Raw genomic sequence first — 10,120 nt, 5'->3', positions numbered from 1 at the left:
CCCCACGGCGGAGCTGCGCCGCGGGCCCCGCGCTCAAGGAGGTGGCCGCGGGCCTCGCCGCGGGGAGCTCGCCGGGAGCTCCCCGCCGCCCGGCGTGCAAGCCGAGCTCTGCATTAAACACTCGTCAGATAGATTGCCCAGAAATGGGGGAACGGAGCCCAGAACCACGGTTCTTTCGGCTCAAGCTGCTGTTCCGGGAAAGGGAGTTAATTCTGCATCATTTGCCACTCGGTGGCACAGCTTCAAGAGGAACAGCGAAGGCTCTCTCTGTTTCGGGATGTGACTGCTGCTTGAGACGCTTGTGCATTGCCGAGGTCTGAGAGCAGGCAGAGGGGGGCATCTACCTCCCGGTGCCTGGCCTACCTGCAAGACCTTTCACATCTTGGGAAAAAGTTGTGGGTTTTTTTAGCAGTGAATTTAAGCATGCACTGATGGTAGGTTTGCTTTCAATAGTTACCTTTCACAGGCACCTTTGTCCATGGGTTGAAATGCCCCCTCCCCTAATAATGCAAAGATGGGTACTACTTTCTTCTTTAAAAATGGCTTCTGCGTTCTGAACTGTACCCTGCGGTTTTAATCTGTCTAGATTAGACTCCCCAGGTAGCATATTCAGATATTTGTAGATGTAGCAGGACTACRGGCACTTGCTCTCTTGATGCTGATTCGCAAGGAGTTAGCAGGAATTTATGGGTCACTATTCAACCTAAGAACATAAAAAATGTGGTAACTGGGCATACTAAATACCTAACCCAGCAGCCTATCCCCTCCAGTGGGGATTTTATTTCCCACAAGAAATAAGAGAGTAAGGCAAGCATATAGTAATACTTACCTGGTATACATTTCCAGTTTCTAGAGACCTGTAGCTCAAAGATTTCTGAAGTCAACTGATTTGTGTTGGCAGATGTGGGTGTCTACACTTTGTCACATCCCCGGTTTGAAGACAYGAGCTGAGGGAGTCACTGTCCTACYTGGCATTGTAATTGTGAACTAGCATTGGAWTTGCAGTGTATGAGCTCCACTGTGCAATGCTAGTCCAGCAAAGAAGAAGTCACTGTGGAGATGCATCCTCCACTAGAGAGCTGGAACTAGAGTGAGGACTGCAGCAGCTGGGGCGTAGAGAAGCTGCAGTTTATCCTCCTTCCAGCAAACCGGCTGCAAGAGAGAAAGAAGACTTCATATGAAGGCAAGAGATCAGCGACAGCAACAGTCAAGTCAGATCTACTTATAAGCCTCCCAGAGCAGAAAGGTCATTAAAACCTAAAGCAACTCTTGGACAAGCGCTTTTCCAAGAGGAGGAGTATTGCAGTTCCAGTCAGAGTGGCAGCCAAAGATGTGACACTATCACAATTACTTTGTATCATTGGTCTTATATTCTTGGTTCCTCCCATGCACTGGCATTTGCATTTGTGAAGGGCTGATTTGGCTGCAATTATCTTGAGGAAAGAAAGTTTTCAGGCAGMTCAGATCCTTGATCCAATTGCTCACGTGTCCCCAGGAGCACGAGTACCGGTACAGTAGGAGGATGTGCGGCCCAGTCTGTGGGACTCTGCTTTCAATGGTAGCCCACACTTAGACTGGAAATACWGGACTGATATGAGACTACAGTATCTGTCACCAAATTGAGATCACCTTGACTACCTGAGAGCACACCACACCAGTCCAACCAATCTGTCAGAGGAGTACAATACAGAAAGTGGGAGTGGATGTACAGTGAACTACAGAAATAGGATTTTAATGTCTGCTTAGCAGGAAATTTTTAAAAATGAAGGCTTCTGTACACTCGCATTTCACAGGACCTTTTGGAAAAAAGTCGAACAAACCGCAAAGTATATTTAAAGTCTGAGTATCAAAAATATTTTCTTATGATATTTGCTGTTTGACAAAAAAGAGATGTTGCAGAAAAACAGGCAAAACTGAGCAAGGATTTTTTATTTAAGAAGTTTATGCTAAGCTTCTGAATTTTAGAGTGCACTTCAGTCTTACTGAAGTATTTTTGATTGTACTACTATCCAAATCRTAAGTTATTAAGAAGAGTCTCAGGATAAAAATAGGGTGATGTATTTATTTGCATATGTATAAGCATTATTATAATTTTGCCTTTTTATTAGTTGCATTTTCTTACTCTGTACTTGATTTCATTTTTTTTCCAACAGACGCTAGTTTTTGCACATGGTTAARGCTGYGATTGTTTTGTTAGAGAGCACATACTGCCAAATTCCCCACATTGTAGTAAGATTCTTTCAATGGAGTAATATAAAACATTTCTAAGAAATAAAYATTATTACTAGACTTTGATACAGTACTTTCTGTATGACCTTTGGATTTTTTTATGGTCTTTACCRTCTTTTTCCCTCTACATTTACTTCCTCTTTGTTTAACAATGCTCTGTTCATTTCTTGTTTATTAAATGCTCCTGTGATGGTCTCAACGGAATCCTCAATTAATCTGTGTTCATAGCTTCYGTAATTGTGTGCCAACATTTTCTTCTGTTGCGATGGTGCTGGGAAGGTCTGTACAAGGTCTGTCATTATGTTCAGTTTTTGTTACTACATGCATACCAACCTACAGATGATGATTCAAACGTTCAGCACACTTCCACTAGCTGAAGAGTGGAAATCTTTTTACTGGACAATATTACAACTTCACTTTCTGTAGTAYAGACCACTGTATGTAGGTCTTTATCCTGATGCTCTTCAAAACTCACGATGAGATTATGCTCTCCCTTCATGGGCATGTTCTCCAAAAATAACCGTACTTTCATGAGAACAATTATGGTATTAGGGAATTATTCTGTCAGCAAGACCAGCTTGCTTCCATATAGAGTAAGAATGAATGCAGACTTCTTCTTTCAAAAATAAATGAAAACTTCCAACTGTTTACCTAAGTAGTCTCTCTTCCTCTGCRCCCGTAAGTAGTTAAAGAAACCACACTCTCTCATACAGTCAGATTTGATCTTAACTTTGAGGATATATGCAAAAGGCGCTCTTATGCACACCAGAATGGACTTTGATTTCTGAGCATGCCAGCACTTGGTGTGTGTTCAATATACGTAACTCTAATCAACGAACACACCACGCTATGTTCAAAGCAAATAGGTATYTCTTTGTAAGGGCTAAAAGTTATAGGAAGTCATCTATAAAAAATATTGCTCTCTCTCTCTATATAGTTATACATATGTGTTAAGAGAGCTCAATGCTCTCTTGCCATTGTAACAAGTGTTTCTTTGCTGCAGTATAAAGGACAGATCTCTTTTCATGTATTTTATTAAGTATAGCTCCATGAATATAGCCTTAGATTTTATAAGCTCTTAGTTATTTCTGTATGTTTCTCATAAATTACATTGCTGCAGTCTACAGAGACAAGATGATAACAAAGCAATAGTAACTGAAGCCATGCTTTTGTCTCCCAGAATTGGAATGAAGTCTTTTCGCCACCAGGAAATAGTAAAAGCCCTCAGTTAAATAACACTTGTATTAAAAATGAACAATTTGTATGAAAACAAATTCCAAAGCAAACATCAGCTGCTGTTTGTGTTTATGTAAAACCTTCCTGTGGGTCTCAGTCTAGAAAAATTGCTCCATTACCCCTTTATCATTGAAGAGACCGGGCACATTCAGTGACTTTCAGCAGCATCTCCTTTTCATGTTTCTGTGTTGATTATGGCTGTTGTACGTTGCTCTCCATTGGATTTGATAGCTATTTTCTGATGAGAAAAAAGATGTACTTGGGACTGTTTCAATCCCACTTGGATGATTATACCGATAACCAAGCACTTGCGGCTGTAGCAAAACTTCTTTCAGAAAGCTAATGGGTCCTGGCGGAGAGCCACCTAGCACAATGCTGTCTAGATTTAGAACAGACCTTATCTGCCAAGAATGGAAATTACCTCCTGTATGTGGGTGGGTCATCTGACCAGGAGTCATTTTTGAGCATAGAGCTTGGTTGTTAGTTCTAAGTACCCTCAAAAATAGTTATCTTCTGCGAGATTTCTTCACTCAACTACAATTCTCTACTACTGTTATGAACACTAAATGAAACAACTCAGATGACAATGATTCGGTAAAAATGGATTTTTTTCCTACTATGGCATAGACCAAATCATGATCCTATTGAAATAATTAAAAATTCCTTCACTGAATGGTAGAGCAAGAGTATGTGAGCTGCTTCTAATGGCAGCTCATTTGTTCTATTTGTTCTAATGGCTCTCTTTGTTCTATTTGATCTAGRATGATTCACTGGTGCAGCGCTAGCATAGATCCAGTCACTTTCCAGGTGAACTCAAAAGAGAGATACTGGGTAGCATTCTTTTCATACGTATTTCCATTTCGTTTTAGCACTTGCTTGAGATGACTAGCTTGAGACATTGTGAAATACTGAGCTGAAACACTAACAGCGGGCTGATGATGGGCTACTATTTATCCCGTTTTCTGTCAGTACACAAGTGCTGGTTCCTCTCTTAATGAGGTACAGTTAGTGCAAACTAATCTTCCTCTCTTAAGAGTCTCATAGAGTCTCTGTGCCTTGCTAAGACTGTTCACCTTGTAGCCTGGGAATACCAGTATTTCAAAATTCAGTCTTTTGTCTTGTATGTTCTCTGCCACTTTGTCTATCTTTGCTGAGATACCATGTTCCTSTCTATTTCTACATGTCTTACATAGCTGCGAACATAAGTGTATCAGATCTCAGGTTCCTGGGAGCTCCATGTATGCTTTTCATTGCTGTTTTAAGGCCTTATSCAGATTTTCCAGAAGTTCCAACTGCTGTTAGATCAATTTATCTTTTGACACAGGCAACATGAGGCAGGTAAGCTCTCCTGAGACATACTAAAGCAGCACCTGGGACAGCGGATTCTGATTCTTGGGACCTCACTGGTGGGGGAAATCAGACAGAGAGACCTTTCTCCTAAAAGGGAGTCACCCATGACAAGTTAACACTCTCAGATACCTTTAAAAATACGAAAACATCCTTTTTATCCCYCAAAGGGCTCGCTCCATTATATCCCGTTACGGTACTTTATTACTGATTGTGTAAATTACTCTGAGATATGACAGAATAAACCTGTATCTTAGACCCTTATTCTACAGTGCTCAGTGTTTAGAACCACAGAAATGCACAGAAGCAGAATAGAAATGCTTGTAACAAACCCAGAAGTAATTGAACAGCTCACTTCTGGCATCTGAGATTCCGCAGTGTTAGTGCTCAGCTCTGTCCATTTACTATCTAAGTGCACACATACATACAAAAGATCGCATTTGCTGTCTCAGCAAAAGATGAAGGTCTTCAATACTCAGCATTTGTTCCAAAATATTCTACAATCCACTCGCTAGTGTTTTTATAGATGAAAAGAAATTCATTCTATAGATTTGAACAAAGGACATTTTAACTGCATTCTACATTCTTAATTGTACTTTTGGGTACTTACTCAGAGTGCCTGTCCATTTTGCATGCATTCCCACTTGCTGAATAAATTATTACATTTATCTTTCTTCTTTCACAGTGCAGTAGTGTRGGTTAAAAATAGCAGGCCTTTGTCACTGGATATTCTCTGGCCATTTAAAAAGAGATGTTTGTGTAACAGACACTGCCTACCTCTATACATGATGAGAAAAAGCTTTAAAGAAATGTTACAAAGCTCAGTCCTCTCATCGTTCATCCAGAGCAAGAAATTTGACAGCAAAGAAACTAGTCTCTACATTAACTAGGTATGGATGATTCTTTTATTAATCATCTTCAGGCTGYGATTAGCTATTTTTTGTGTTTAAGATTGATGTATTTATTTTCAGTGAAATTATAGTTGTTCAAGTACTACCATCTGGAAAATCATACTGAAGTAACTAGCAAGTGCAACTCAGTTGTATTCCTAGGGTTTGATCCACTATTTGGGCCACACCATGCTTGACAGAAGCACCTGTATGTGGTTCATTCAGTGGAAACAGATTCGCTCTGCAGTTATATTGGTGCATTGTCAAGTTTGCTGTGATCTGTATCTACTCACCCAAACCCAATAGCCMATGCCAAAAAGCTTGTATCTGGCTTTCTGCTCCCTCAGTCCAGTGCTTTGASTATGACCATGCATGATTCACACTGTATTAGGTAAGTTACTCCAATTTAATATGTGTACAGATTTGAAAATAATTTTGTTATCACACTGTGCTTGAGTTTGAAGGCGTATTTTTGTACAGAATTAGAATTTTTATATAGATCATGCCACACCTATTTTTTGTTCTAATAGCAATGGATCAAATCACAGCCAAACTATATGAAAGCACAGTAGAGCGTTTTTTAACAATGTCTTGTAGTTTCGAACTACACTGGTTATGTATCCCAASAATCTACTACCATTTAACCAGAACATAACATGTTGAAATCTGAACCTCGCATCTTTTTTTCAGGTGTTTCTGCCATAAAAATAGTGGATGCAGCTTGTTCTCGTTGACATTTACATTCGTTTTGAATGTTTTAGATTATTCACAGCAAGTCAAGCTGTCCAGACCCTTAACATTAGACACGTGTCTTTTTGTCAATACTTTTAGTTCTCTCATCTTCAGGCAACCTTCAGTATTTTTCTTATTTTCCTAATGAAACTGTTAGCAAAAGGAAAGAAGTCTCTCTGGCATGACTAGTCATTTGGGAATCTACTAGTTCATCTGTGTATTGCATATGATGTTGGTTTTTGTCCAAGTTCTTGAAAATAATTTAACTACTTATATATTGTTACTGGCTCATCAGTTCTCCAAATATGCCACTTTCCCTTCTCTTAGTAAGAAGTAGGAACGTAGATGATTAGTAGATCTACAACACTATAGCCAAGACTGATTGCCCTAACTATGAAATTYTGAAGAAATCTCTAAGAAACTTCCAGGTTTTTCCAAAAAAAAAATCCTAATTTTTTGAGGGATTGAAGGAAAATATATYGAAGGAGCATCATCCCTAAGTAATAGCATATGAACATTTGAAAAAATGAAGTACTTTTTCAAAGCAGCAAGCCAGCGAAGATGCATTTGTGCCATCACACCACAAAGCCCCAAGAATAGAGCTTATGGGAGCTGTGTTTGTCCAGCCTGGAGAAGGACAGGCTCACGGAGCATCTTACTACTCTGCAAGAAATAGCTGAAGCAAGTATTTAACAAGGGAGAGCCAGATTCCGCTCAGCCCTCTCCACTGCARAAGGGCAGCACACACCAACTGGAATACAGAAATCCAATTTAACCCCTCCCCCCCCCAACCCGAGGACAGTTAGATACTGGTACAGGTTGCCCTGGGAGGTTGGAGAGCCTCTCTTCTTGCGGATGTCTAAAACTCTGCTGGACACAGTCCTGAGCAACTTGCTCTGAARGGAGTACTCAATACCTTCAGATCAAAACAGAACCTTGATTTACTACAACTAGCCGTGTGAGAGCACACACCAGCACACCTCACACTCCACAGCTTCGCTCTTCCTACCGCTGCCTGAGGGTTCGCTCCCGCAACGCGGCCTTTTATGCACTTCTTGGCATATTCCAGAAGCTTCTAACCAATCAGAGGGGGCGCTCAAGCCCCTTTCCTTTTATGGAGCGCCAGCGCTATCCCGCCCGGGTGCCGGAGGGCCGGCTCGATCCGGTTTTAACGGTGAGTCTGGCTACMACTTGCCCCTTGAGGAAGGTGCTAGAACAGGCAGGAAACATCTGTAATAGGCCTCAACTAAGATTGCCCTTTAAATCCTTAAACAGGGAAAGAAACTTAAAATTCATTACATAGTATGTATATTTTTGCAGAGGTACAGTCTAGCTTCAGCGCTTCTGTGATTCCGCAACATTTCAGAGGTGGTAATGTGGTCCACAGGTTGTGGACCAAGCAGCTGAGCACATGGTCCCTATAGACAACGTGGGATACCAGAGAGCTTTCTAGCAGGAAGCTATAGTATTCACTWCTTTGTCCAGAATTGCTCTTCAGTCTTGGATACACTGCAAAAGAACAGGTAGTTTTACAGTGAATTGCATGTTCTTTATGTGGTGTTCTGAATAGACTGATTGCACAAATCCCTTTAGTTTGGGCTTGCAGGCTTTTCACTGACAAAACTAGCATTTTTCTTCTGGCATGCAAAACCTGTCTGCTTGTACAGAGTCATTGTTTTGGAATGTGCAGTAGCTTGGCGCATTTTCTTGTACCAGAGCTGTTTGAGACAGCAGATTCTTTTAAGATAACTTCCCAGCTACAGGCTAATACGCAGAAAGCCGAGTCCACAGATTTGAGTGTAAAAATGACTTTGCAGAAGTTCATACTGCAGTAAGATACACAGTTCAATACACACAAATCTGCTGGAAACTCAGTGCAAAAAGATAGTTCCTTTAATGCCATTATATAGTAGGAACACTGGTAAAATGGTTTCATTCACCAGCATTGGAACTAGCATTTTCAAGATGACTCATTGTCTTGATTGAGCCTGCTTTCTGGCTTTGCTGCTGGCCTGTTCAGCGATTGGCAGCTTTATAGATGCAGTTTGGTTTTATCCTGTTSACAGTCCCTCGGCCTGATTATGCATGTCTACTTATTTCTTTAATGTTGTTATTCAGGTATGTACTTAATCAAATAGAACTTGATTGCTTAGTTAAAAAGGGGATCAGGAAGGTCCATCTATTTTTTAGTTTTTAATAAATGAGTAAACTATTTGGTAAGTGGGAGTATATGGATCAGTTTAATCTTTTGTTAACAGAAAAGTAGATGATTTTCATTTGATTGACTTTTATAATAGTTTCAAAGACTTCCTGATTTATTCTCTGGAAAACTGTATGAGTTGTAACATGYATCTCCATCTGAGCTGAACAGAGTTTCTCTCTCTTTTTACTATTTTTTTTTTATGTGTAGATGCAAGAAGAGTGTGATCTTTTATGGTGGGTGATGGTTTCCTTCTATATAGATGCTTATTTGCTGAGCAGGGAGACTAATTTCTGTACAGGGCAGCAGTGCACACAGAATTGTTGCATGGATAGTGTGCTATGTTGTATTTCTGTCCTCTCTAGCAGCACATGCTTTTTTTGTATCTGGATATTTTAAATTTGTTTACTGTAAAGATAATTCAGGGGAGGAGGTTAAATATCCAGTGTTGCAGCTTTATACCTAAGCAGGTAACCAAAAACTGTGGGTCTTGTAGGTTATTCCACGAGGAAGATAATTCAGTGATAGCATCAGATATTTTTAATACAGTTATGTTTTTACAGAAATACATAAAATTATATTGCCATAAGTACCGAAGAGATCAAACCGCTGGAGACAGTATATTGTAGAAAGCATCAGACCCTTTTCAGCTCTCACCAAGCACGGTTTCACTCAAAGTCTGTCTTCAGGTGCTTGTTCTGGTTCACACTCCTCTGGGCACCTGCCCAAAGCAAGCAAATTATCTGTTTTGTGTGTGATGCCTTGTTTCAGCTACCTACTTAAAACAGAATTATGTCACTTTTTTACAACAATCTTAATTATTAAGGCTGTGTATAGCAGCTTCAAGTTGGCTTTCACCCATCTTCATTAGCAACCAAACCTTGCGCGTTCTGCATTATGAACATGCCAAAATGCACTGCAGAAAGCACCCTGCAAAGGTATTCCCAGGATGTCAGCAATACCAGTAAACTAGCGCTAGGGACCAAGTCCCACAGACAAAGGCTTTGGTCTACAGTTAGGCTACAGTGCCACATGAACTCGTCAGGCTGTGTAGAGGTGTTTTGGCCAATACTGTGACAGTACTGAATGTGTGTGCAGCCTGGGGACTGGCCCTGGCCTCAGGAAGGCCCCTCTAACATGGGAAAGACGGTTCTAGACCACCTTCTCCCCAACGTGAGGGCTTTCTTCCTAAGCAAGCTCATCGGCACTGCCACCCCTGTGCTTTTGCTTCTGGATAATACGCCTCCAAATGTGACCCCCTACTCCCTGCATCTGTAATTTCTACAGCTAATTATTTGGCACTGAAGTCTGGCCCGCGGGAACTGACTGTTGACCCGCTTTCCTTCATCACCTGCCGTGCTAGAGCAGCCGTGGCTCGCCATCCCCCCCCCTCCCCCCGGGGAGACAGCCGCCCGCGGGCGCACGGCGGCGCGGCCGGCACGCTGCCGCAGCGGCGCTCCCCCGGGCGCTGGGGCCGCGCTCCTCT

This window comes from Rhea americana, unplaced genomic scaffold (assembly GCF_003343005.1).
Source record: "Rhea americana isolate MKP2758 unplaced genomic scaffold, rheAme1 scaffold_54, whole genome shotgun sequence".
NCBI lineage: Eukaryota > Metazoa > Chordata > Aves > Rheiformes > Rheidae > Rhea > Rhea americana.
Note: the sequence above shows the minus strand (reverse complement) of the source record.